The sequence below is a fragment of the Mauremys reevesii genome, linkage group 2, assembly GCF_016161935.1.
Source record: "Mauremys reevesii isolate NIE-2019 linkage group 2, ASM1616193v1, whole genome shotgun sequence".
Classification (NCBI taxonomy): domain Eukaryota; kingdom Metazoa; phylum Chordata; order Testudines; family Geoemydidae; genus Mauremys; species Mauremys reevesii.
The window spans coordinates 97859585-97886182 of NC_052624.1; the positions used below are offsets into that span (position 1 = coordinate 97859585).

Here is a 26598-nt window from a genome sequence, read left to right on the forward strand (position 1 = left end):
CAGATACTGTTCTTTATTAATAGCAAAATCACACTGAAATGAATAGCATCCCTGTATCATTGTTTTCAGCGGAAAACCTTGTGTAGCAGAAATAATACAGTTCAGAGTGGGAATAATATGGCTGCTCATACATCTTTAAAACATCAGTATTATTCAAAGAGCAGATGCACATAAGCTATATAAAATACTGAAATACAAAAAGCAGCATTACAGAGATACAGTTAAGTGTTTTTACTGTTGATTGATTGTTCTATGTTTTCTATAATTCTTAAGAAAAGTAATATTTGCTTTGCTTACAAATTGTGTCCTGTTGTACTTGGCAAACTTTCACCAACCCCAGTTCAAAAGTTGCCAGCGTCAACATGGCTGTTAAGTATTTTTCTTTGCTGTTGTTTTAAATATTGATGATAAGGTCTGCAATGGTGTCAACAAAATTCTGAGAGCAGGGTGTGTAATTTGTTTGACTGGCTGCCTGCCTCTATATCAATGGAACAAAAAAAAGAAGGAAAAATAAATTTGTATGATCATGCTTCAGAAGTGTCTACTAGATGTTTGTTTTCCAGTGTGGCTGATTCTTTCTAAATATGGCATCATTTTTAGTGTGGTCGCTACCAAATGTCTATTTCCGCAAGCACAAAGTTGCACACAAGTAGACACTCCAATACCTTATGGGTGCAAACACTCTTGACTAATTCTAACATCCGCACGTGCACAGTTTTTGTGCCTGCAAAACCCATATGTCCCCCTCAGAATGTCAGATGAAGTTTACCCCTTAAAATCTAAAAGATTCACTTTACTTTATGTATAATTTGATGAAAAAAATCAGATGTATGTCCTGTACTACTTGATAATGTTCCGTTAAAACAGCAATGAAAGCATGACCCGAGCTCCTAAAAGGATACTAGTTAAGAGTTCTGTTCTTATTTGTCTGTGCCTTTGTATTGCAGTTCGTATCTCTGTTCGTCATGGAGTCTCAGATCAGTGGGTTATCTTTTGATTTTCATATTATTTGCAGTTCTTTGACACAATAGGTTAAATTCTGGACAAAGTTAGAATCTTCTGTCTGTTTCCTTACTTAATGGTCTTCGTGTTTTATAAATTCATTTATTTTGTATTCAAGAATAATTAATTAGGTGATGTTATAAGCTCCCATTGACTTCCCTTGGATGGAGCAGAGAATGGAGCCCAAAATGAGCTAAAATCCAACTTGAAGTACTTAGATTTACAAGACACGTACTTGGGAGAAAAACAGTAGTGCACTGGATAGGCCAAAAGTTCCATGCTCCCTTTACATCCAGCCACAGGGACATGGCTATACAGATAAATACATATTTATTATTTACCTAACTATATGTAGTGTCCTCCCTTCAACAACCGTTTAGGTTGACTTCTGTTTCTCAAAGGAGCATTTTATCTAGATAAAGCTGCCCTCTGGGTTTTATTGCACTAACCACTTACTTCTTCTGGCTCTCTAGCACAGTCAGCACTACAATTACCAATGCAATTGGAGAATAAGACATAGGGCCAGATTTTCAAAAGACATTCAGGTGCCTAACAATGGAAATAGGCACCAAGTGGGATTTTCAAAAGTCCTTAAGTCCATTAGGTGCCTAGCTCTCATTAACTTGAATGGTAGTTTGGTGCCTAACCTGCTCAGATGCTTTTGAAAATCCCGCTTGATGCCTATCTGCATTGTTCACTGCCTAATTTAAAAAAATGGCTGTCATAAACAGATAGTTAAGGGTTAAGGTCTCTTTTACCTGTAAAGGGTTAAGGTGCAGTACCTGATGACCACCTGACCAAAGGACCAATCAGAGACAGATTAATTTCAAATCTCTGTGGAGGGAAGCCTTTGTCTGTGTTCTTTGTTAGAGAGCTCTTTTTGGATCTAAGAGAGGTCAGTCATGTCTCCAAGTTCTCCTGGAGTAGTTTCTACTATTTAATAGTGAGTATTAATTAGAAAGGCGGATTAGTCTTTTGAGTTGCTTTCTATATTTGCAATTGTGTGTTTGCTAAAGGAAATTCTTTATTCCTGTTTGCTGATATTGCTTTTACTGAGAAAGGGGGCGGGGGGATTCTCTCCAGAGATTGATAAGTTTAGACCCTGTATTGTTCCATCTTGGTTACAGAGACAGTGACTTTTCTTTTTTTATTCTTTAATAAATTCTTTTCTATTAAGGACTTGGTTAATTCCTTCTCTTGTGGAGATTCAAGGGAAGGGGAGGGGGAGGTGAGTCCCTCTTTGTCTTGAGTCAAGGATTTGACTCGGGGTAATCTCTCCAGAGCAGGCTGGAGAGAGGGAAGGGGGGAGGGGAACTGGCTGTTTCTCTCTCTCTGGTGAGATTCAAGGGGTTTGAATCTGGGTTCCCCAGGGGAAGCTTGGGGGACAGGCAGTGTGTCAGACACTTTAACCTGACTGGTGGCAGCGTAGTAGATCTAAACTAGGATTTTAGTTTAGAGGGAAACTAAGGCAGGTCCCCACATTGGAACCCAACAGCTCCAAGTGGGGGTGAGACCCATGACACTGACCCATAAGCATTACATTTTCAAAGTGCTGAACAAACATTATCTAATTAATTAATTAATCTCTGTCTTCAAAGAATCATTCACAGGTGCATTTTGATCACCCTGATTTGCTGTGCAACAGACAACAATTTCGGGGATTTTATATTCCTTTTAGAGAAACTATATTATTCTCCAGATTCACCTGAGAGATTCTGTAAGGATAGATCTCGTTGCTTGAAGTGTAACACTCTGGGAGCACTTTCGCACCACTGTCTCTGAGAATGCTCCAGAATATTTGAATTTCTGAAAGTTATTCATAAATGTATAGCCGCTTAGCAAGCTACTAAGTACAGTAGACTAGATCCAACTCTATCCTGGCGTAGAATAGGGGAATCAGCAACACTATTTCTCTACATTATCTACCCGAAGATTGTAACTTATGAAAAAAAATGTATAATTCTCTTCATCAACCCTTACTCTGTTCATTGACCCCCTGCTAGTTAGCTGAATTCAGAAACTATTTATGTTCGGTACAGTTACTCTATATACTACAAAATAAAATGGAAAGTTTATATGAAATACAATACCAGTTGTGGTATTAGACAATGAAACAGAAGGTTTTTTCCCCCATTTCGGATGGTAATAAAAGTAGACCCAGATATATAAGTTTTTGTTTGTCAGAAATTTTCTGATGGGACAGTTTTCCATTGAAAAATGCTGATTTCTTGGAATGACAACATTCTGTGGGAACATGCTGATGTCAACAAAGCTTCCAATGGAATTCAGGCAACTTTCTAACAGATACCTACCTATTTTCCTGCCAGCTCAATCCTCCACCTCCCCAGCTGCCCAGCCTCCCAGGTTCCTTGGTGCTGTTGCAGTGGGGAGCTTCAGAACTGGGGGCTGCAGCCTACCAGCTCTTCAGCTGCGTTTGAACCAGGACTTTCAAAACATCCAAATTCCCAGGCTTCCAGCTCCTCAGTAGTCTGCCTGGAGGCTGTTATGGGACCAAAGCTCCCAGGATTTCTAGGCTTCCAGGTTCCTTGGGAACATATTTCATTTCAGAAACACCAACACATTCCCTGCACAGGAACATCTTGGTGTTTCTGAAACAAAATATTACACAATTTCACTTCAGTGAAAATTTTTGAGGTTTTGGTTTTTCATCCCAGTTTGGGATTAAAAGTTTTCCAAAATCTTGACATTTCTCATCAAAGTGAAACTCAGTTTCCTGGGCAGCTCTAATGTTTCTATGAACTCAGGGCCACAGTGAGCATGAGGGAATAAAAGGGGGAGATTAAAATGTGCCTTTTGGTTCTCTCAAGGGTGAGATGTCAAAATATGGAGGAATTACTGTGCCAGAGGTAAGTAACCTTAAATGTTTCCTAATTGAATTGGATGAGCCTATTATAATATCGAATCAAAGAATTATGATCTGTTATATGCCACCACTAAAAAAGGATACAAACACTATAAGCCAGAAAACACTGTATTTGTTGCTCAAGTGACATAAGTACCTCAGCACCAATCTTGGCAGTTAGAAAAGCAAGTTAGTCTTGAAATTTATGCAATAAGTGATCCGAGCTGAGGAGGACTATTTAAGCAAATGCTTAGTTCTCCTCAGAAGTCTGTTACTCAATACAAAGCATCCAGGTGTCATGGCTTAATACTTCATAGTTGTAACTGAGAGTAGGATCATTCCCGCACCCCCATCTTAATGAAACATCAGTGCAGTCATTTGTAAATATGACATGAAATAATATCTGTACAACTAACAGCCTAACTATACTGTAAAAGTTGCAAAGAAATAGAACTGACTTACACTTGTAGAAGAAAAAATGAAGCCAGGTGAAATATGCCACAAATCATTGAGCTCATTCAGACCTGTTTGAGGCTGAGCTGCGTCGGGGGAGTGGGGAGCTGCTGAGCCATGCGAGTATGAGTAACATATTCCCTGGTTCAGCAGTCAGTCCCTATTCAGCGAAACGCATGCTTATGTGCTTTGCTGAATGGTGATTAATTTAAAAGCATACGTTGGAATGTTCTGCTGAAATAGGACCGTGAAGAGGTGTGTTTAAAGAAACAGTATGCTTTTTGGACCCTAGGGGGAGAACCTGTTTGACAGGTACTCTCGGTATCAACTAGAAGAGGGCAGGGGAGGCACAGGGATCCCCTGGGTCAGATATATGCATAATAGTTCACTAAATGGTGGCAAGTGGGGTCTCTATTGAGAGCCAGAAGCCCTTTGGTCATCACAATCATTGCAAAATGTAGATATGTATAATATTAAAGGAGTTATGTGTCTACTGAAAATTATGTTCTTAAGGCAGATTATCAGGAGGTGACCTGATACGGACAGTTTCCTCTCAGGCAGGAGTAACAGATGGTTCTCTCTGTGTCTGGTTGTTTTGCATTGTGTGTCTTGCAATGTTGGCCTATTTATATATTGTGTCAGATTCTGAATAAGAGTTTGCAAAATTTACAAAAATAAAAAGAACATAAGGAAAAAACAACCAGGAAACAGGCAACCTGTTTATGATTAAAAACAATGGATTGTGTGCCTCTTGCTAACCTGCAGAGAGACATTGTGGCATGGGAGACCGTGCTTGTGTTGCCCATGACTGGTGGATTTGGGAAGCGAACCCACATTAGGCACAGACGAAGCTTTCTCATGCTAAAGGCAGATGATAGCAATGTACCTCAGCTCTCAGTACCTTTGGTAAGCATCACAATCTGGTATAGGTGTGTTTATACCTGTGTTGAAAGTATAGCCAGGTATTCCCTCACTGGGCTTGCTAGTAATGCTGCCTTCTGCTCATCAATGATGGGAGACAGAAACTACCATACACCTACTCTCTCTCCTCACCCGTACAAGAGGAGGCATCAGTCTGTATTTAAACAGTGCAGTGACTGATGTATTTAGCATCCTGTATTATTTCATTTATGTTCCTATGTATATATAAATTATAGACAATCAAAATGATGCTTGATTATTAAAGTTTGGAAAAAAGGACATGCAAGACAGAATCGTCTATGTGCAATATGTAAAAATAGAGCCAAAGTGATTCTAATAAGAAACATAAGTGCTAGAATTTAGATACTGGTCATGCCAAGATAGTGTAGTGCACATAGTAAATCAAGTTATAATGATAATTTATATTCTGAAGCCTCAGGTAGTATCTCACAGTAGTCTGAATAAATATCAGGATTTCCTCTAAATGTCCCAAGAGGAGAAAATAATAAGATTTTGAACAATAAGGCTAAAAACATAAATTATAAACTGTAGATCCACTTAATAAGCATTACACAAATATCAAAATATTCAAAGAAAAATACATGATTCATCTTGTCTAACCAGCCTAACCAGTTGTCTATCCAGTTTTATTGGTTTTCTGGGCAGATGGATTTTGTTTGTGTCTGTATGTGGCCTAAATTATACAGGGGAGGTATTGAAAATGAGAAAGGGGTTATAAATCATTTTTCTTTGCAGTGTGTAGAGAGATACGTGACACTTATGTTCAATATTTAGATACTAACCTTGACATTTGGTTGCAGTTATAGTTTCCAGCTGTTTATGCACGTATGAAAAGCTGCCCACATAAATACTACAATTTATAGGTCATTTCTGCCTGACGGGCAAAGGCCCCTGTTGGTACGGTGTGGAGCTGCACAATGCCTCACAGAGCTCCAGGGTTGCTGAAGAGCAGTATTAGATGATGCAGTATACTCCGTTCTATACACCCGTCAGGGCCCCAACTCGTTCCTGCACCTCTGCTCTTTTGGGGTTAGCTACGCACTGCCGCATGCTAGGAAAGAATAACACTTGGGAAAGGGGGTGTAAGTGGGGAAGGCTCCTTGCACTATTCCCTCACCCCCTTGAGGATCAGCATAGGCACCAGTCACAATCTACCCGTACCACGTGCAGTAGGAAGAGCTGCAAGTGTTTTACCACTGTATACAATTATCACACCGTCTTAAGGTTGTTTTAGGTTCAAAAGTAAATAAATGCCATTTATTTGTTAAAATTCTTTAAATGAAATTATAAATAGTTGTCATCCTGTTCACAAATCTTGTACTATGATATTTACCATGCAGTTCATCCTGTTACATTTCGAATCCTAGCGTAAAACAGTTTGATGCTATGCTGAACATCATAGGTTGAAAAAACGGGTATGAGCTATACCAGATTACTACTGGCTGCTAGGCCATCATGTGGTATGATCCTGTTATGTCACACAGGCCTGTGAAGGGCCCAGCTGGTCAATAATTAGCCTTGAGAACAAGGGAAAACGAGATACTTATGGAAATGGTGATGTTGGTTCACAAGATGGCACCTTTGTATCTGGGTAAGAAGAGTTCTGTTGTACGGGAGGGCCTATCTTTTTGATGAGATCCAAAACTCAATTGCTGATTACAGGTGCTTATTAGGGATTCCGGTGCAGTTTTCATCAGCACATGTCCTGAGCAAATCTAATTTCAGTTTGGGTAATTTCATTCCGCCTCCCTAAATTCCCCCTACCATTTGATTTGTGAAAGCTGCTATTTACTTTCTACAACCATCCCTGCTTCAAATGTTAGGCAATTTGAAAATCTTTTCTTAGCTGGAATAAAATGGAGTAAGCCTAAAGGTGATCAAGAAAGAAAAGAATCTTCCTCCTTAATGGTTAAAGCCTACCTCCACCTTTTGAGCAAAAAAATGCCTTTTCTGGATGTGCATTTACTTCAGCCTTTGTGGCTTGAATATGAAATCTGATTAACTTACTCTGGCAGTTTCAAGATTGAAAGGGCTTTTTTTCTGACTGATCTGCTGTGAACACAGCTGCTGAAAAATGTAACCCTGAACTGTTAAATGAAGGGGGCTTATCTTGTCCTCAATAGGTGCACATAAATGAGAGTTGTGTGGTTTAATTGGGACGGGGGTGGGGGGGATATCTATATATCAGCTACAGGAACTGGAATTAATTTCGCTAACTAAACAACATAACTTGTAATAATAAACTTTTTATTTACGTATAAATCTCCCACAACAAAATAAAATTAAAACATGATTTAAAAAAAAAAAGTCTTGATAATATTCATTATTTATATCATAGCATTACTCAAGTACATGGTGCTTCCTGGATCTATATGACAACATAATCCATAAACTAACAAACAGGATTCCCCAGTAAACCACGTCCAAGTATTCCATTAAATAAAATATATCTTGTTAAACAGAAATGATCAGATTTAATACAGACATACATAGTTCAAACATTTATTAAATATGCCTGTTTAGCAAAATGTCACTTTTCATTGCAGATTGGAAGCTCTACAAAAATCAATTTGGGGCCTCCCTTCTTTGTATATTAGTACTAAAAGAGTACTCAGCAGGAGATAACCCTGTGTATCTTAGCCTGTTGTGTTGAAGAAACCTTTAAATGTGAGCCTTTTTCTGTAAATAAATCAGGATTTTGTTTGGTTGCAGCTAACATTTCGTAAACCAAGAAGGTGGTTATTCTACTAGGAGTGTGTGGGGGGGGGGGAGGAGGGCCAGAAAGACTTGACACTCAATAATTATCAGTGTGCCATGCAACAAATACAACCAGTTCCATCCCAGCTGGTGAAATGGAATGACTATCCCAGTGCCTACGTGACATTGGGTGAGGGGTTACCTAGCTGAGGCTCAGTCCAGAGATCACTCAGACAGTGTTGGAAGGTTGGGAGAAGCAGCTGGAGTTTAGATCAGCATTTCTGAATGAGGATGTGCTGTTATGTCCTTGGATGCTACTGGGTGCCAGGTGGCACTTGTGACCACAAATAGTGGGGGGTTTTCGTTTGGTTTGGGTTTATTTGTGTGTGTGTGCATGTGTGTGACCACAAGTAGTGGGATATTGTGGGTTTTTTTTGGTTTGGTTGTGGGGGAGGGTGTAGGGTTTTTTTGGTTTTTTATTCCATCTCCCACTGAGAATAGCACAAACTTTTCTCTCTGCTCTGGACTTTGACAAAGCACATAGATAGCTATGACAGTCTAGGTTTGAATTACTATAGTGCACTCTACATGGGCTGTTTACACTGATGCCACTTGGAAGCTGAAGCTAGTGCAAAATGTGGCTACCCACTTACTAGGTGGAGTTTTATGCTATATCAGTTCCTCATGATATGAGTTGGCTGCCAATCAGTTTCTGGATGAAACTTATGCCGTAGTGTTAATTTACAATGCTGTAAATGTTTTGGGAGATGGTTTCCTCTACCTCTCTCTGCGTGCTGTATTGCCAGAGCTCAGATCAGCAAAAGCTCTTCAGCTCCCTTAGTAGAAAAGACAAGTAGCTGAATACAGAACATTCTCTGTTAGGGCTGGTCCACACTAAGAAGCGGGGTCGAACTAGGGTACGCAAATTCAGCTACGTGAATAGTGTAGCTGAATTCGAAGTACCCTAGTTCGAACTACTCACCCGTCCAGACGCCGCGGAATCGAAGTCTGCGGCTCCAAGGTCGACTCCACCACCGCCGTTTGCAGTGGTGGAGTTCCGGAGTCGACCGCGGCGCTTCCGGAGTTCGAACTACCGCGTCCACATTAGACACGATAGTTCAAACTCCGAGAAGTCGAACTCACCGTGTCGACCCGGCTGGTAAGTGTAGACTAGCCCTAAGGGTATTTGCCATTTGTGAATGTATTCTAGAGCCTGAATCAGCTGATGTGCAGATCAGAGTGCAAGGCTCCTCTTTTCCCTGAGGAATTGTGTGGTGTGGACCTGACTTGTGGGTTGGACAGGCTTTGTTGCTTTCAGTACAGGGATCATTTTGTTTGCTAGGATTTATTTATTCTTCTTCGAGTGCTTGCTCATATCGATTCCAATTAGGTGTGCGCGCGCTGCGTGCATGTTCGTCGGAAGATTTTTACCCTAGCAACACTCAGTGGGTCAGCTGGGCGCCCCCTGGAGTGGCACCACCATGGCGCCGGATATATACCCCTGCCGACCCAACCGCCCCTCAGTTCCTTCTTACCGCCCGTGTCGGTCGTTGGAACAGTGGAGTGCGGTTTTACTGACCTCCACCTCCCTAGCTACTCATACTTCTCTAGTTATTTTTTTATGTATATTGTTCAAAGTTTTATAGTTATAGTGTAGTTAACATCGTTCATAGTTAGTGTTATAGTTAAGAGGGGTTCGGGGATTAGCCCGTTCCACCACACCCGGTGCCGGGGCCCATGCCCGGTTCACCGGGTTTCAAACCGTGCTCGGCCTGTCGCAAGCTGATGCCGACAGGAGATCCACATGACTCCTGTCTTAAGTGCCTCGGGGAATCTCACCTGACAGATAAGTGTCGCATTTGCAAGGCCTTTAAGCCTAGAACAAAAAAGGAGTGGGACTTTCAGCTAAAACAGCTCCTCATGGAGGCGGCTCTTACCCCTCCATCTTCGGCACCGAGCGCTGGACAATCGGCGGGCAGAAGCGCCTCCTCGGTACCGGACCGCCCCGGTACTGCCAAGACCTCTCAGCACCGGCCGTCGCCGGCACCGAAGTCGACTAGACACCGTTCCCTCTCCCCGAGGTCGAGAAAGCGTAAGTCTCCTTGCTGCTTCCGTGCCATCTGCACCGCAGCCAGAGAGCTCATCTAAGTCGGATCGCCTGGCACTGACACCTGCCGCGGCACTGATGACGTCGGCACCGTCGATTCCGGTCCCACAAGGGCCGTCGAGTCCGGTATCTGTCAGCTCCTCGGCGCGAGCCGTGGTTGAGCTTACTATTCCATCCACGCCGGAGACATTCTCAACGGCGCAATCTGATTGCCATGACAGAGTCGACGCTGCCTCGTCCCCCGGCACCGCTGGTGCGGGTAATTCAGTCTATTGGCAAGCCTGCCTTGATACGACCATCCTCTGTTGGCACACCAGAGCGGCACCGTTCCCGATCACAGTCGCACAGATGTTCTCGGTCCCGTCGGTGCTCCCGGTCCTGATGCCGCTCGCAGTCCCGGCACCGTTCCCCTCACCGGTAACAGTCACACTCGCGACGTCATTCAGTATCCCGTTCACCGGCCCGCCACTCTCAGCACTGCTCCAGCTCCCGGCACCGCTCCAGGCACCGTGACTCCCGTAGCCACTCCCGACGTCGAGCCTCAAGATCTCGGTCGACCTCCCGGCACCGCTCCGGTCGCAGGTCCCAATCTCGTTCCCGGTATTGGTATGCCTCCCGGTACCGGTCCCCGATGCCGAGTAGAGCAAGGTCCGCTAGAGACAGAGACTCTGCCCAGGGCTTCTCAGCTCCTCCATGGCCGTCCAAACACGCATCAGGGTCCTCCCACGCAGACAGCTCTTATGTGCAGGACCATGATTCTGACGTACCCACCAGGGTCTTCCAAGAGACCCAGGCTCAGGACCAAGGCCCCCATCAGTGGTCATTCTGGACACCCTGGGCTTACCACCAGGCCCAAGGCATACCAGTAGTGCCATCCCGCTCTGTCCCATCAGAGCACAGAGTGCCAGAGGCGACGGTTAGCCGTCCCCCTCCAACTGCTATGGAGGAAGCCCCAGTTCACCCACCGGACTCCCAGGTTCCACTGGAGCAGGATCTTGCCCAAGAGCAAGAGGCCACACAGGACCCACTCGTCCCCGGCATCTCCTCTTCCTCTTCACCAGATGAGGCGGTGGCAGGAACATCCTCCTCAGGCCCTCCTCCAATAGACCTGAGAGCCCATCAGGACCTCCTCAAGAGGGTAGCACTCAATATGAACCTCCAGGTGGAGGAGGTCCCGGAGGTAGAGGACCCGGTAGTGGACATTCTGTCGGCAGATGCCCCCACTAGAGTGGCCTTACCGTTTATTAGGACCATCCAGGCCAATGCCGATACTATATGGCAGTCTCCAGCCTCTATCCCTCCTACGGCCAGGGGAGTCAAGCGTAAATATATGGTGCCCTCTAAAGGGTATGAGTACTTGTATATCCATCCTCCTCCCTGCTCACTAGTCGTCCAGTCTGTTAATGAGAGGGAATGCCATGGCCAGCAGGCGCCAGCCCCGAAATCGAAGGAGGCTAGGCGAAGGGACTTACTCAGCCGAAAATCAACAAGCCCTGCTTAGCCGCTATAATTATAACACCTGGGCGGGGGTGGGTAAGTTTACAGAGCTTCTCCCTCAAGACTCCCGCCAAGAGTTCGCTGCCCTCTTGGAGGAAGGGAAAAAGGTGGCCAGAACTTCCCTCCAGGCTTCGTTGGACGCAGCCAGCTCAGCAGCCAGGACTCTGGCCTCGGGTGTTGCCATGAGGCGCATCTCATGGCTTCAGGCTTCAAGCCTCCCACCGGAGCTGCAGTATACCATCCTGGACTTGCCATTTGATGGTAAAGGCCTCTTTTCGGAAAAGACTGACCCCAGGCTGCAAAGCCTGAAGGACAACAGGGTCATAATGCGCTCTTTGGGCATGCATACGCCGGTGACCCAATGCAGGCCTTTCCGTCTCCAGGCTCACCGTCCATAGTCTGCGCCTAGACAAAGACAGGACTTTTGCAGGCGGCGCGGCCGAGGTGGTCGCAGGCGACCTTCAGGATCTCAAGGGGTCAAAATCAAGGTCCCTCGAAACCACCACCGGGACCAAAGATGAACTTTTGAAGGTGGCGCCCGAGAGCGGTGTACCAGTTACAGGCCAGGATCCCTCTCCTCCCTTCTCCAACCGTCTCTCCTATTTCCTCCCGGCGTAGTCCCAGTTATCCCACCATGGCGCCGGATATATACCCCTGCCGACCCAACCGCCCCTCAGTTCCTTCTTACCGCCCGTGTCGGTCGTTGGAACAGTGGAGTGCGGTTTTACTGACCTCCACCTCCCTTCGGATCGCTGGGTCCTACTCATGGTGGAGTATGGGTACCACCTCCAATTTATTTCAACCCCGTCCCTCTTCAGGGACCCCTCTCATGAGCAATTCCTCTTACAAGAGGTGCGGACGCTCCTCACCATGGGAGCTATAGAGGAGGTACCAATGGACGAAAGGGGCAAGGGGTTTTACTCCCGTTATTTCCTAATCCCCAAGTCGAAGGGAGGTCTCAGACCTATCCTAGACCTGCGAGGACTCAACCAGTTTATGATAAAGTTGAAGTTCTGCATGGTATCCCTGGGGACCATTATCCAGTCCTTGGATCCTGGAGACTGGTATGCCACCCTCGATATGAAGGATGCGTACTTTCACATCGCCATTTTTCCTCCGCACAGGAGATTCCTCCGCTTCGTAGCCAACCGTCAGCACTTCCAGTTTACGATCCTGCCATTTGGCCTTTCGACAGCCCCAAGGGTATTTACAAAGTGTATGGCCGTAGTCGCCGCCTACCTCCGCCGATGTCGGATACACGTTTTTCCATATCTGGACGATTGGCTCATCCGAGGGGCCTCCGAGACACAAGTCACTCAGCATGTGGGCATCGTCAAGGACCTATTCACCCGCCTAGGCCTGATGATCAATGTAGAAAAATCCACTCTGGTTCCCACACACAGGTTAGACTTCATAGGAGCTATCCTGGACTCAAATCTAGCCAGAGCCTGCTTACCACAGCCACACTTTCAGGCGATGGCAACAATCATCCGAGTTCTAAAGAATTTCCCGATGACCTCGGCTCACACTTGTCTCGGTCTCCTGGGTCATATGGCTGCCTGCACGTTCGTAACCAAATACGCCAGGCTCTGCCTCCGCCCTCTGGAAGTTTGGCTCAACTCTGTATACCGCCTGGGCAGGAACCCAATAGACACGATAGTCACCATCCCCCCGAGCACCCTAGCCTCCCTAGACTGGTGGCTAACTCCCTCCCTGGTGTGTACAGGGCTGCCGTTCCATCTGCCCCAGCCCTCAATGTCCCTGACGACGGACGCGTCATCTCTCCGCTGGGGTGCTCACCTCAGACACATTCGTACTCAAGGTCTCTGGCCACCTCAGGAGCTGACGTTACACATAAATGTCCGAGAACTGAGAGCAGTCCACCTGGCATGCCAGGCTTTCCAGCATCAGTTACAGGGCCGTTGTGTCTCAGTGTTTACAGACAACACAACAGCCATGTACTACATAAACAAACAGGGAGGGACACGATCCTCCCCCCTTTGTCAGGAGGCCATCCAACTCTGGGACTTTTGCATAGCCCACTCAATAGACCTGGTAGCGTCCTTTCTCCCAGGGGTTCGGAACACTCTGGTGGATCGACTCAGTAGGTCCTTTCTGTCTCACGAATGGTCGATCCGCCCAGACGTTATTCATTCTGTTTTCCAGAACTGGGGATTTCCCCACTTAGACCTGTTCGCTTCCCGTGCGAACAGGAAATGCCAGATGTTCTGCTCCTTCCAAGGTCTCTCCCCGGGATCGATCTCGGACGCTTTCCTGATGCTGTGGAAGGGCCAGCTCCTTTATGCCTTCCCACCGTTCCCGCTGGTTCACAGGGTCCTGCTAAAACTCCGCAAGGACAGAGCGCACCTCATCATGATCGCTCCAGCGTGGCCCAGGCAGCACTGGTTCACCACGTTGCTCGACCTGTTGATAGCCAACCCAATTACCCTGCCACTCCACCCAGACCTCATCACTCAGGTCCACGGCAGACTTCACCACCCGGACCTGCAGGCCCTTCACCTCACGGCATGGCTGCTGCGTGGCTAAACCAGTCAGAGTTGCGTTGCTCTGCATCAGTACGACAAGTTCTCCTGGGTGGCAGAAAACCTTCCACCCGGTCAACATATCTGGCCAAGTGGAAGCATTTCTCCTGCTGATGCGAAACGCATAATCTTACTCCCACTGAGGTCTCGATCCCCTCTATTTTGGACTACCTCTAGTCTCTCAAACAGCAGGGCCTAGCAGTATCATCACTGAGGTTACACCTGGCAGCCATCTCTACCCAGGGGCGGCTCTAGGAATTTGGCCGCCCCAAGCCCGGCGGCATGCCGCAGGGGGAGCGCTGCCAGTCCCGCGGCTCCGGGGGACCTTTTGCAGACGTGCCTGCGGAGGGTGCACTGGGAGGGTGGCAGGCGGCTCCGGCGGACCTTCCGCAGTCATGCCTGTGGGAGGTCCACCCAAGCCGCGGGACCAGCGAACCCTCCGCAGTCATGCCTGGGACCTCAACCTGGTCTTAACCAGACTTATGTCTCCCCCATTTGAGCTGTTAGCAACCTGCTCGCTACTTTACCTGTCTTGGAAGACAGCTTTCCTTGTAGCCATTACATCGGCCAGACGAGTCTCCGAGCTTAGGGCTCTTACGGTAGACCCGCCGTATACTGTGTTCCACAAGGACAAGGTACAGTTGCGACCACACCCGGCATTCCTCCCTAAGGTGATTTCAGCCTTTCATGTTAACCAGGACCTCTTTCTCCCAGTCTTCTTCCTGAAGCCACACTCAACGCGAGGGGAGCAGCAATTGCGCTCCCTGGACGTCCGTAGAGCGCTCGCTTTTTATATTGAGCGGACAAAATCCTTTCGGAAAACGCCCCAACTCTTTGTCGCGATAGCAGACCGAATGAAAGGCCTACCTGTTTCCTCTCAGAGGTTCTCATCTTGGGTAACGGCATGCATCCGCACTTGCTATGATTTGGCTCATACTTCTCCAAGGCACATCACCGTGCATTCTACCAGGGCTCAGGCTTCATCTGCCGCCTTCCTGGCTCGTGTACCTATCCAGGAGATATGTCGCGCAGCGACCTGATCTTCGGTCCACACCTTTGCCTCACATTATGCTCTCGTTCAACAGTCCAGAGATGATGCAGCCTTTGGCTCAGCAGTTTTACATTCTGCAACATCTCACTCCGACCCCACCGCCTAGGTAAGGCTTGGGAATCACCTAATTGGAATCAATATGAGCAAGCACTCGAAGAAGAAAAGACGGTTACTCACCTTTGTAACTGTTTTTCTTTGAGATGTGTTGCTCATATCCATTCCAAACCCGCCCTCCTTCCCCACTGTCAGAGTAACTGGCAAGAAGGAACTGAGGGGCGGTTGGGTCGGCAGGGGTATATATCCAGCGCCACAGTGGTGCCACTCCAGGGGGTGCCCAGCTGACCCACCGAGTGTTGGTAGGGTAAAAATCTTCCGACGAACGTGCACGCAGTGCGCGCACACCTAATTGGAATGGATATGAGCAACACATCTCGAAGAACAACAGTTACAAAGGTGAGTAACCATCTTTTTTATGCTGAGAGAAGCTTCCCATTGCACTTGAGCTTTTACTTTGGAATTAAAATTTGTGAGGGAGTTCACGGCTACATTTTCAAAGGTATTTAGGTACCTAAAGATGCAGGTGCCTATGTGGACTTTTCAAAAGCACCATGGTGGGAGTTAGGCACCTGACAATATGGAAAATCCCTCTAGGGGCCTTTCTGCATTCTTAGATGCCAAAATGCCATTGAAAATTTGCCCCTCAGAGTCTGGGATGGACACACACATGTTTTTTATCAGTTATTAAATAACCAAGAATAAAAATACTTCCAGAGCTCCAGAATTCTCAGGCTTCTGATATTGTGAAGGGAACACAAGTCTACAGGCACAGTTATTATCTTCTATTTGGATTGGAGCTAGTTTTAAAATATTTTTTCAATGCTAGGTTAGCTGTCATTTAGAAAGACAGGAAATATGTGAGTTCAGTACAGCACGTAATTTTCTGTTCTCCAAGAGTCATTTCACTAACTACAATGAGAATGACAAGGTTCAAGAAAAGTTAGAATTGATTGAGAATCCCAAATGTTGGCACACCCGAAGACATAGATTTTTAAAAGAATCATTGTATACTTTGAGATTTGATTAAACTGAAACAATTCTGTTGCTCTTTTCTCTTTGTTTTTTTGTAGACTGTTCAAGTCAGTGTAAATGAAATCAAAATCTGACTCAACTGTGGTGCTAATGAGTGGCTGTCTTACTTTGTCTGCCAAGGTATTAGATATTTAACAAAACACAAATCTTGAGTAGAATCCATGTAATTATTTAAATAATGTATAATCACACTTGACAAGGTGTTGTATCTTCCAAAGAACTGCTAATGTAGATTCATCACAACCACCAAGTCACATTCTGGGACATGTTCTTAGATCTTTTACTAATCCTATGGATTTAATAATCCAAGATGACACTGCAAAGATAAAATCTGCCTCAAGCATTAAATCGGGTCTGATTAAGATAAAATGAAAGAATGAGCCTCAGATGAGTGCCAGGTGGAGAGGAAAAGGGCAATCATTAAAACCCTGTAGGAGAATTCAGTTTGTGATCTGTAAGGATTTACTGATATAGCATATACCATTAATCTTCTTTAAGGTTCTGCACAGTATGCATTGTCATGTGAAATGCTTTCGTGAGAGTGATTCCAAAGTGTACAAATAACTTTTGGAGAGTTTCTGGGATGTTACTTTTATTGATTCCTCCATTTTATTCTATATGTTATTAAATTAATATTTTAATAAGTGATTATTCTGGAGTATAAGAATAAAAGTGATATTATTAATTGGAAAAATGATAGGCAAGTAGAGGAAAGGAGGAGGCCATTATGGAAGGAATAGGCTTATTGGAAAGTATTGACATTTACTCCCTTAGTTTATTAGATTTTAAGTCCAGAAAGAACCATTAGATAACACGTTCCCTGTGTTGTCAATAGCCAGGGAGCAAAAAGTAGAGCTGAATGAATTAGCCAATTCACAAATTGTTTTGGTGCCCAGATATTTTTTTCCCCCAGCAAATTTAACATTCATTGAAAAAAGTGTGCAAGCTGAATCAAAGCACCAAGTGAGAGAGACCCAGATGTTGAAGCTCCAGAAATAGTGCCAAGTACTTTTGTGTCAGTGTAATAGGAAGGTATTTTTAATAGTACAGAGGGAAATGACAAATGAGGGTCTTCCCAAATTACTGGGGGGTGGGGGAAAAAAAGGAAATTCTGCCATCCTTCATCACGCTAACTAGCACCGCATTCTGTGAGTTGTCTCATTTGCCACTCCTGAAATCAATGGGACAACTTGAAAAGTAAAGTGTGAATTATCGTGAGCAATGATGGACAAAATGGGCCCTAAATTCTGTCTGCCTAGCCCGTCTTTATGCCTCCCAATTCCTTCTGCCCACAAAATGAGGCTGGGGTCTAGTTACTGGAAAGATGGCAACTTTAATGCTAAATTCTGTGGAAGAGACACTTGACTTGGCCAACATGTTCCATGAAGGTTTGACATTTTCATTGTCTTGCACGTGCAGTTCTTGAAAGACTTATGACTTCATCCTTTATCTTGACTGCACCCCTGTAATCTCCACCCTGCTCGCTCACCCTCATTGAAGTGATCTCTTCATGCCTTCACATTCCGCGAAATTAGCTCTAAAATACTCAATTATGAAAATGCAGATAAGTGTATAAAATAAAGAATCCAACCTACTTTTAAAGATAAGGTAGAACAGGAAGAGGGTAACAGAGAAGGAGAGAGAGCGAAGTGGGGAAAAGGTTATGAAATAAGTTTTGTCAGAGGGAGGAGAATCTTTTTACTATCCCTGGAAGTGAACTCTGTCCTCTATCACAAAAACCTTGCAGGGATGGATAAGGAGAGAAAGAGAGAGAGAGAATAAGAATGTGTGTATCATATATAACTTCTAACAACAATAATATTTCTAAACTGTCCTCCAAACTTCCCTTTCCAAATTTCCTTGTGATGATATTTCTGACTTATCTATGCAGCAGAAAAAATTAATTAGATGGGAAAGAATAGTGTGTTAATTAAAAGATAAACTAACATTATTAAATAGTAATACTGTAGGCATCTGCACTGGTCTTCCTAATTAGGTAGCTCTTGCTGCAGGAATTAGAAAATGCAAACAATATAATGTAACAATGCAACATAAAGGGTTCATTATGTCAGCAGTTAGAGAAAAGTGTGTGTGTGGGGGGGGAGACACTTCCATTACTGTTCCATAAGTTGAGCTAATGATGATAGCGGACTGTTGTTTTTGTTATATTTTATTATTTCTAAGGTCACAACCATTTTCTTATGAGAGCATCTAAGACGAATGAAATGCCCACTATCTAGCATCAAAGTACTATGTATGTCTGGTCTTAATTGGTGTGAGACTGAATAATTATTATTAGGCAAAATGATTTTTCCCATTACATAGGAAGAGCTGAGCTAGGTTTGGTAGAGCAGGAAGGATCTGTTTATCTCAAAGTAGGGGTCAGGTGTGGTTAAATTTGTCTTTTTCATTTCTTTTACTTATTGTTTCAGTGTTTAAAGCTCACTTATTTAGAGTCACACCTGCAAACGCATGCACACATGAGTAACTACATTCAGCTGAGGAGACCCATTGAGTTTAGTGGGGCTACTCACATGAATATTGGTTTGCAGGATCAGGACACCACCAATATAAAATTAGTATTACAAATGTTAACTAAAAAACTATACACCTTCTATTAGCATGTGATTTCCAAACACCCTCAAGGCAAAAGCCAGCACATACAGATGTGCTTTGCACCATGCTCTGAAGATGAGTGGCATATCTGGGAATGGGAGAGGAAAAAAGAGCATTCAACTCTCTTCTATAAGGTTAATAAGAATCTGGAGACACTAACCTTTAATTTTAAATGTAATTTACCTAGCCCTTTCAGCGTGAACCTGGTATAAATCAAATACTCCTTCCACTGCAGACAGAATCTGTAACAGCTGAAAGAGAGGTGTGAACACTCCCATTCATCTCACAGGGTTAGTAATGCTGAATACTCTGTCTAGAGGACAGTTTAAATATCAATATTTTCAATTATTTTATTTTATGAGGTGGGGAAAAGCATGAAACTCTTTTTTGAAATCCCAAGATGAATGAGTTTAGGAAACCCCTGGGATTTGAAGAGACCAAGTGGTGTCCTCTTAATTAAAAAAAACCAAACACACCAAACAGCACAACAACACAAATATAAATGCAGGATATATTAACATATTCCTGAAAATGCTAGAATTCAAGAACAATCTACCAGAAGGTTCACTTCATTACTAACACTGGTTCAGCTGAAATTATACCTGAAGTAGTAGGATTTTCTTGCAATAATTATGTAGTGTAGACAGGACCAATTAAATAGCTCAAGTGCCCCTGAGTGAAACATATGCACTGTTCATATCTCCTCTAGGCTTTAATTCTTCCTCTGACTGGACAGCAGTGTCCCAAAAGGTCAAGAATACCTAAAAGAGAACAGAGAGTCTTGAGGATATCAAATAATTTACTCAATGGACAAGCCAGAAGGGCCAACAGTGACTCAATAACTGGAAATAAAAAGTTTATTTTGTTCTATTAAATAATTTCATTAAACGATTTGATGAAAAAAATCAGTAGAGGAAAAAAATCTACTGAATTTGATTACAAACAGATTAAGAACTGCATTAAAGTCAATGGAGGATTTTGGCCCATTATTTCACTGGATAATGATATTTTTCTTCAAGAGATGGTTAAAAGGACATAAGTTTACACAGTTGTAGCTGTATCATTGTAATCTAAGAAAATAAACCTTTTATGAAAGTTTTTTATTTACAGAATGCAGAAAAAATTATGGAGACCAAAGTATTTCAGGAGCTTTCGCTATTGTTTCTTTTTTCCCCCGCCCTTGAACCTAAGAGAGGGTTTCTGGAGGATTTTGATGTGTGTAAATATCTTCTTGAAACAACTCTTCCTTTCCCATGGAAATTGTCCCAAAAACATTCCCTCTGCCTGTCAAACCGGGCAGAAACAATGTGCCATTCTCCCACCCCTTATGTGACTTTACAGATTGAGTAGGGTTTTTGGAGTCTGCCTTCAATATTATTTGCATTAATTAATTGATGTGGATATTGGATGTCCTTTGTCTGTACTACTTCACCTGTGTAATCCTTCTTTCTCGATAATCTCTTGCAAGTTGCTGAGCACACATAACACCTATTGATTTTAGAGGGTTCAGGATTGTGCCCAGTCTTAGGGCTGGTCTACACTACTGTTTAAGTTGATGTAATTTATGTCGCTCAGGGATGTGAAAATGACACCTCACTGAGAGACGCAAGTTATATACATTTAAAGCAGTGTCCAGACTGCACTATGTCTGCAGGAGATGCTCTTGATGCTCTTCTGCATCTTGCCAAGATGGAGTAATTATGCTGATGGGCAAGTGCCAAGATAGCTGGTAGTGTAGCTCTGCCCTCAGTTACAAGAAAAGCTAATTGAATGTTTTCATTGAAACTGTTTTTCAAAATTTCAACTTTTGTCCATAAGACCCCAAAACAACAACAAAAACCACACACACCCACCTCCAGGAAAACCAAAAATATTTTGTTTTAACCAGAAAACTAAAAATATTTCATTCGGAAATGCTGCCACGGTCCTCATGAGGGTTATAGTCTGGATGCGTTATGCTCCTGTTCTCCTCTATTGGCTGGGTTCCGCAACCAAATTACATCTCCCAGGATGCTATGTGGACAGGGACTCCTTCGATATACCGCAGTGTCTCAGCAAGAGTAGCTCTTGGTGCATCTTGGGAAATGTAGTCCAGCCAGGGAGTTTGGCCTGTTAAAGTGAATGGGGAATAGGCATCCGAACTATAACTTCCATGAGGCACCACAGTAGCATTTTCGTTTTTCATTTTTTGCCAGAAAAGTGAAGTTTTTACTTGGGGGCAGGAAAGAAACCATTTTGTGACCTGCTCTACTTACACTTACTACTTACTGGCACTCTAATTACAAAAACTGAACTGGCCGGAAAAAAAACCCAAAATGAATTTAGTTCTCTTTTTTTGAGTATAAAATCAAATCATTCCCATTCGCTTTTCAATGAATGTAATATCTGCAAGCATTATAGACATCTGCACTGCATTTTTGAAGTGATCCCTAAATCATTATCCAAAAGTTACTTGATAATTAGGGTTTGAGTATTTGGCAAAATCTTGTCAAATCCAGCTTCTTTCACTGTGCTGATTTTCTTTGCAAACCACACTAAGAACAAGAGAAGGCTTCCTAACACTGCAAAGTAACACTCCTACACCACTCTTACCCATCTCCAACACTAAGCAACTTTCTGGAAGTGGTTAGTGAGTCTTCCCCTTTTTGCCTCAGTAGAAAACTCCAGCTGCATTTTTGGATGCTACTTTGGCTTAGCCATTAAATCAGTTGCCATCCTGTGAATCCAGATAAAACTGTTTCCATATAGGCCTCGAGTTCTCAACCTCCCTTACAATTACGTCAAATGGGACTAAAAAGTGTACATGACTTTAAGCATATTGAATTCATGTAAGACATGCTTTAACAGGGAATGGAAATGAATCAAGGGCATGGCCCATGACCTATTTTTGCAGCTGCAAAGGGTAGTTTAACTGCATGGTTGAAGGAACTGAATTAGGTAGCAATCCTGAACCAAAGTCCCATAAACTCTTGTACAGTTATGCTAAGAAAAATTACTCGCAGATGAGCTTTGTATTGCATATAGAATGGAAATATATTGGGGACATGAATCATCTTGCAGGTGCTTAGGCATGTATGTAACCAACCACAAAATAAAATGATCAAGTAAAATATTGTAAACAAGCTAGGGAATAAAAATTCAACTTTGAGAGAGAGAAAGTTAGAACAGAAGTGAAGCTGCAACCTGTTTGCCCAGACTGGTGATGTATTAACCTTTACCTTTCCTTGTTTTGCTCTTTTCTTCGACTAATAAAGCTGATAAACCTGGGTTATCTGATGCCTTATCAGTAATCTAAACGGAATCCCAACAAAGCCCATAACTACAGTTTCCACTTTACTAACAAAGTAATTCTACAATAACGCCATGACACAAACTGTCTAGAATTTGTTTCCTGGTTGTTGTTGGGTTTTTTGTTTGTTTTTTCATTTTGGGGTCATTATCTAGATCTCCAAACTCTTTATAACCCAGTAGCTATTTTCATTTCTATGCTTTCACCCTGTTTTTTTCAACTTTTTAAAAAGTATCCCATTTTTATTTTATTTTATTTTTTTTAACAACTCATTTATGTTTTCTATAATGACAATAGAAATTTTCCTAGCTGGTAGGGATGTGCTACTAAATCCACTATCGAGGCAACACTATTATTAAAAATAAAGACACAAACTGATATATCAGGTGTTGGTTTGTGCATCTCCTCAATCAACTCATTTTTGACCATCATTTCTTGTTTGAGAAGTTAAATGGGATTCATACAAGGTACTCAGATATTGGTGTTGAGGCTTTTTAAAATTTCATTTACTTGTATTTAGAAATTTATAATATGGAAAGGATCTAAAGGACATTCAATGGCCTGACTGAACAGATAGCACCACACTGTATTCTGAACCTCACCAATGTCACGCTCTTCCAGACCAGCATGGGGAGCAGAGAAGTGGCCCTCCAATGAAAACAGCAGGTCACCCATAATCTTTGTAGGATCAATGAAAATAATAGGCATTTGGCAGCAGGAAATTCTCATGGAAAGGAGCCCTGGACCAGTTAGAACTATATTCATCATATAGCCAGCAATATGAATTGCACTAAATATGAACAGGTAGACCATATAGGGTGTTACAACCCTAATTCCTGCTAGTAGATAATCATCAGACTGGGTTAATCAGACTCAACTTTTGGAACTCCTGTGTTTTCAGCGAGTTGAGCCTAGAAGAGTCCAGTCTAGTTTGGCCTTTCAAACATATTGTGAGGTAAAGACTCATTGTCTGGCTAACTTCCTTGGGATGTGAGACTCTGCCACCCAGTCTCACTAGGCCCTGAAACCAGTGCTGAATTGCTCAAATCCTCTCCAGCCATTTATTCAGAGTTCCATTCCCATGGACACTCAGATTTATGGGATCCTGAAGAGTTAAACCATGGCAGGTAAGGTAAGGAGCATAGGCTTTTGCACAAGAGCTTTCTTAATCACACACATACTGTACTCTCAGAAAGCACAGGAGAGTTGCAGATCTAAACCAAACAACGAACACCTGAACACAATCCCCTTCCCTTTGCCGGGGGGGAGGGGCAAGGGAGATGGAGGAGACAAGTGCTCCCTGCTCTCCCTCCTCAGTTGTATTTTCTGTTTCTTGCAATGGAGTGGCTCTTTTTACTTGGAGAGCATGTCACTTTTAAAGAGCAGTCTGTGTCATCGATTTCTCACTGTCCTGCTGGGAATTTTGCATGCTCCAATCTCCTTCTCCCTAAACAGATTTCAGAGAAGCAACCCTCTATTCAAAATCAAAAGGCCCTGCTGGCAGAACCCCCATTGTTCAAGCTGGTGAGTGATATTTGATGATGAAGGTAGCTTGATTGCTTTGTGACACCTTTCCAGACATAGCTTCTCACTACATGCAGGTTCCTGGTATCAAATGGATGAGCTAATTCATAATGACTGGTACAAGAGTTAATAAAACCTCATGGAATTCATAACTGGACACAGACATATTCCCCACACTGTAACAGATGACACAGAGGCTTCAATCCACTCTGAAGGTTTTCCTATATAGATCCAGGTCCTATAAAATCATACACATGTATTTAACTATAAGCAAATGAATAGAACCACTGAATACAATGGAATTACTCATGAACATAAAGTTAAGCATGTATGTAAATCTTTATGGAATTGGGATCATAAAATGGGGGGAGCAGAACATTGTTTTTGTGGGTTTTTTTTCTTTCTGTAAAGAATATATCTCTAACACTATGTATATTTATTTAGTCTTCATTGGTCTAGATCAGGTTTAGCTGAAAAGCCCAACTTTTTTTGTTTTTTGAGGGACATTAATAGATATCTCCATGCCATATTTATCTGTTGTGTTTGCACTGAATGAGAAATTCCCTAGGTTGCCCAGGTTGCTAATTTAATCAGCTATTGAGCAGGTTTGGGGCTGTTGCTGTTTTCTTAGAATTTCTCTTTGCTACAGTTAAATATTGTAAATCCAAAGCTGAACTTCTAAATAAAAAGTAAAATGCATCCTAGGTAAGGGTAAAATATCACTGGCAACTAAAGATACCCTCTCCCCCAATAACAGTACTGGGTATTTTGTGTGTGTGTGTGTGTGTGTGTGTGTGTGTGTGTGTGTGTGTGTGTGTGTGTGTGTGTGTGTGTGTGTGTGTGTGTGTGTGTGTGTGTGTGTGTGTGTAAGTAAAAAAATAGCATTCCAGACTATACTGACATGAAGGAGAACAAGAGTTCATACTTGTGTTAAAATGATCCTTCTTCCTAGGAATCATTATGGCTGCTTTAGCAGGCAAATTAATTAGGTTATGTAGACATACTTCTTTCTTTGTTTTTCTTAAACAATTGTTTTTCATTTTAAGAGAGGAGAGAGTATTTCTTGGAGATCAGAAGAGAAAATCCCATCAGTGTAGGATTAAGGATTGCTTTTTCAGCTCATTTGATAGAATTTTAAATCACTTCTGAGATTTGAGACATCTAGTACCTTCCAGGTTTAAATCCCTGTGAGTTATGAGCCTCTCCCTATTCATTTCTAATGTCCACACTGAATAAATCTATTGAGGCTGAACATGGGGAATATCTTCCACATTTCCAAATGGCAAAGCACACAAAGAAGAAAAAGGTGCACAACACAAATCATACTCAAATTTAGTCTTGTGGAAACAGTAAATCCTTTATTTTCCTAAGAGCCAAATCCTTCAGTTCTAACTCAAGCTAGACTCCCTACCATCAAAGCTTTTGAAAGTGTAGTCTGAGTAAAGACTGTAGGATTTAATACCCAAAGTCAAACAAGTCTTTTGAATAGTTTCACATTATTCAAGTACCAGAGACACTACCTCCCCAGGCCCTTGAACAAAAACACAGCCTCATTGTACTTGTTGATGCTAGGTTTATCACTGCATATTTGTATTGAATGTTGCTTGCCTACCATAAATAGAATGGCCATGGGTATCTTGTGCTCCGATTAACTATATTCTAACAATATTCCTAATGTTTTTTTTCTAAAGAGCTGCTACAAAAAAATAACTTTCCTTGGTGTGTTCCTTTAAGTCATCTGTTTCTAGTTCAGTTGTCAGAAAATGTACACTATATGAGTAAATGGTCTGAATTCTCAGGCAGCAACGTGTGGAGCAGAACTGCTTTCAGCCCGAGCCTGTAGTAGCTGGCATGGAGCTGTTCTAGGGGTGCTACTCCAGGGGATGGGTTAGATAGTAATAATTGGTGTGGGTCCCAGATTTGTCAGCAGTTGATGCAAGGCTGACTTCAGCCCCAGCTGGAAAAGGATGTCATGTGATGTGGCAGCTGTCCTGAGGGATGTGGGAGGTATGCAAATGATGGCTATCACGTGTTGGATGCAGGGTACCAAACTGATATATACAGTCCAGTTGCTCTTTCCCTCTGTAAAGGCAGATACAAAAATTATAATCAGTTGTATGAAATGTTATAGCATTGATACAAAGAGTTTCTAGAGAGTATGGGGTGGGGTAAAGGTGGGTCTCTGGGCTGTATCTGCAGGGTTCAGTCTCTGACTCCTATTAAAACAATTAAAGGGTACATGTCGTGGAGTTTCCAAAATACATTGGAAGGGCAGGTGAGGTAGGCTGGTCTCTACAACTCACATTAATATGATAAAAATCTGAGTTGTTGTCTCTCCCTTAGTGGAGTAACAGAATGGAGGAGGATAGAAGCTCTTCCCCATCTAAATTAGGTATAAAACAAAGTAAAATCATAGTTGTCAAAATTCTTGTAAAATAAAACTCATCTGAAAGACAGACGTATCCCCAGAGGCTTTGTGTGATGAGTCTTTGAGCATTAAAATGCTCCTTCATGATTATTGGGAGCTTTATGGTATCCCTCGAGACCTTTGGCTAATCAAAGATTTACATACATACACCCATGCACACATATACCTGAGAGCATTAAACATACAAATACTACTAGTACTTATTACAGATATCTTCATCTTAATATTACTTGAGTTTAGTCCCTGTTAGACTTGAAAAATGCAAACCTACGTTAAGTATAACATACACATTACCTAAGAATTCTTCTGATTTTTACTCACAGGAGCAGAGTCCTTTGTTTTTGAATAAGTGAGGCGGTGTGGTTTTTGTTTTCCAGTATCTGAAGTAGAAAAGATATTCTATTTCTCAATTCATAGTTATTTACCATGTTTTTCGTTATATATAAATTGTCCGCTTTTCTTCGCTTAATGCCCGATTAAATATTTTCCCTATCTGT

At 42.9% G+C, this 26598-nt stretch overlaps 1 protein-coding gene and 1 long non-coding RNA gene across 2 annotated transcripts in view; one reads left to right on the forward strand and one right to left on the reverse strand.

Moving 5' to 3' along the window:
• Positions 1-26598, forward strand: part of CNTNAP2 (contactin associated protein 2) — a 1620276-nt gene that overhangs the window by 750798 nt on the left and 842880 nt on the right. The window lies entirely within an intron of this gene.
• Positions 84-26481, reverse strand: LOC120397721. The gene is made up of 3 exons (XR_005593958.1): positions 26423-26481; positions 19463-19621; positions 84-478 (listed from the first exon to the last, which is right to left on the reverse strand). It is a non-coding gene; the product is annotated as an uncharacterized LOC120397721 (long non-coding RNA).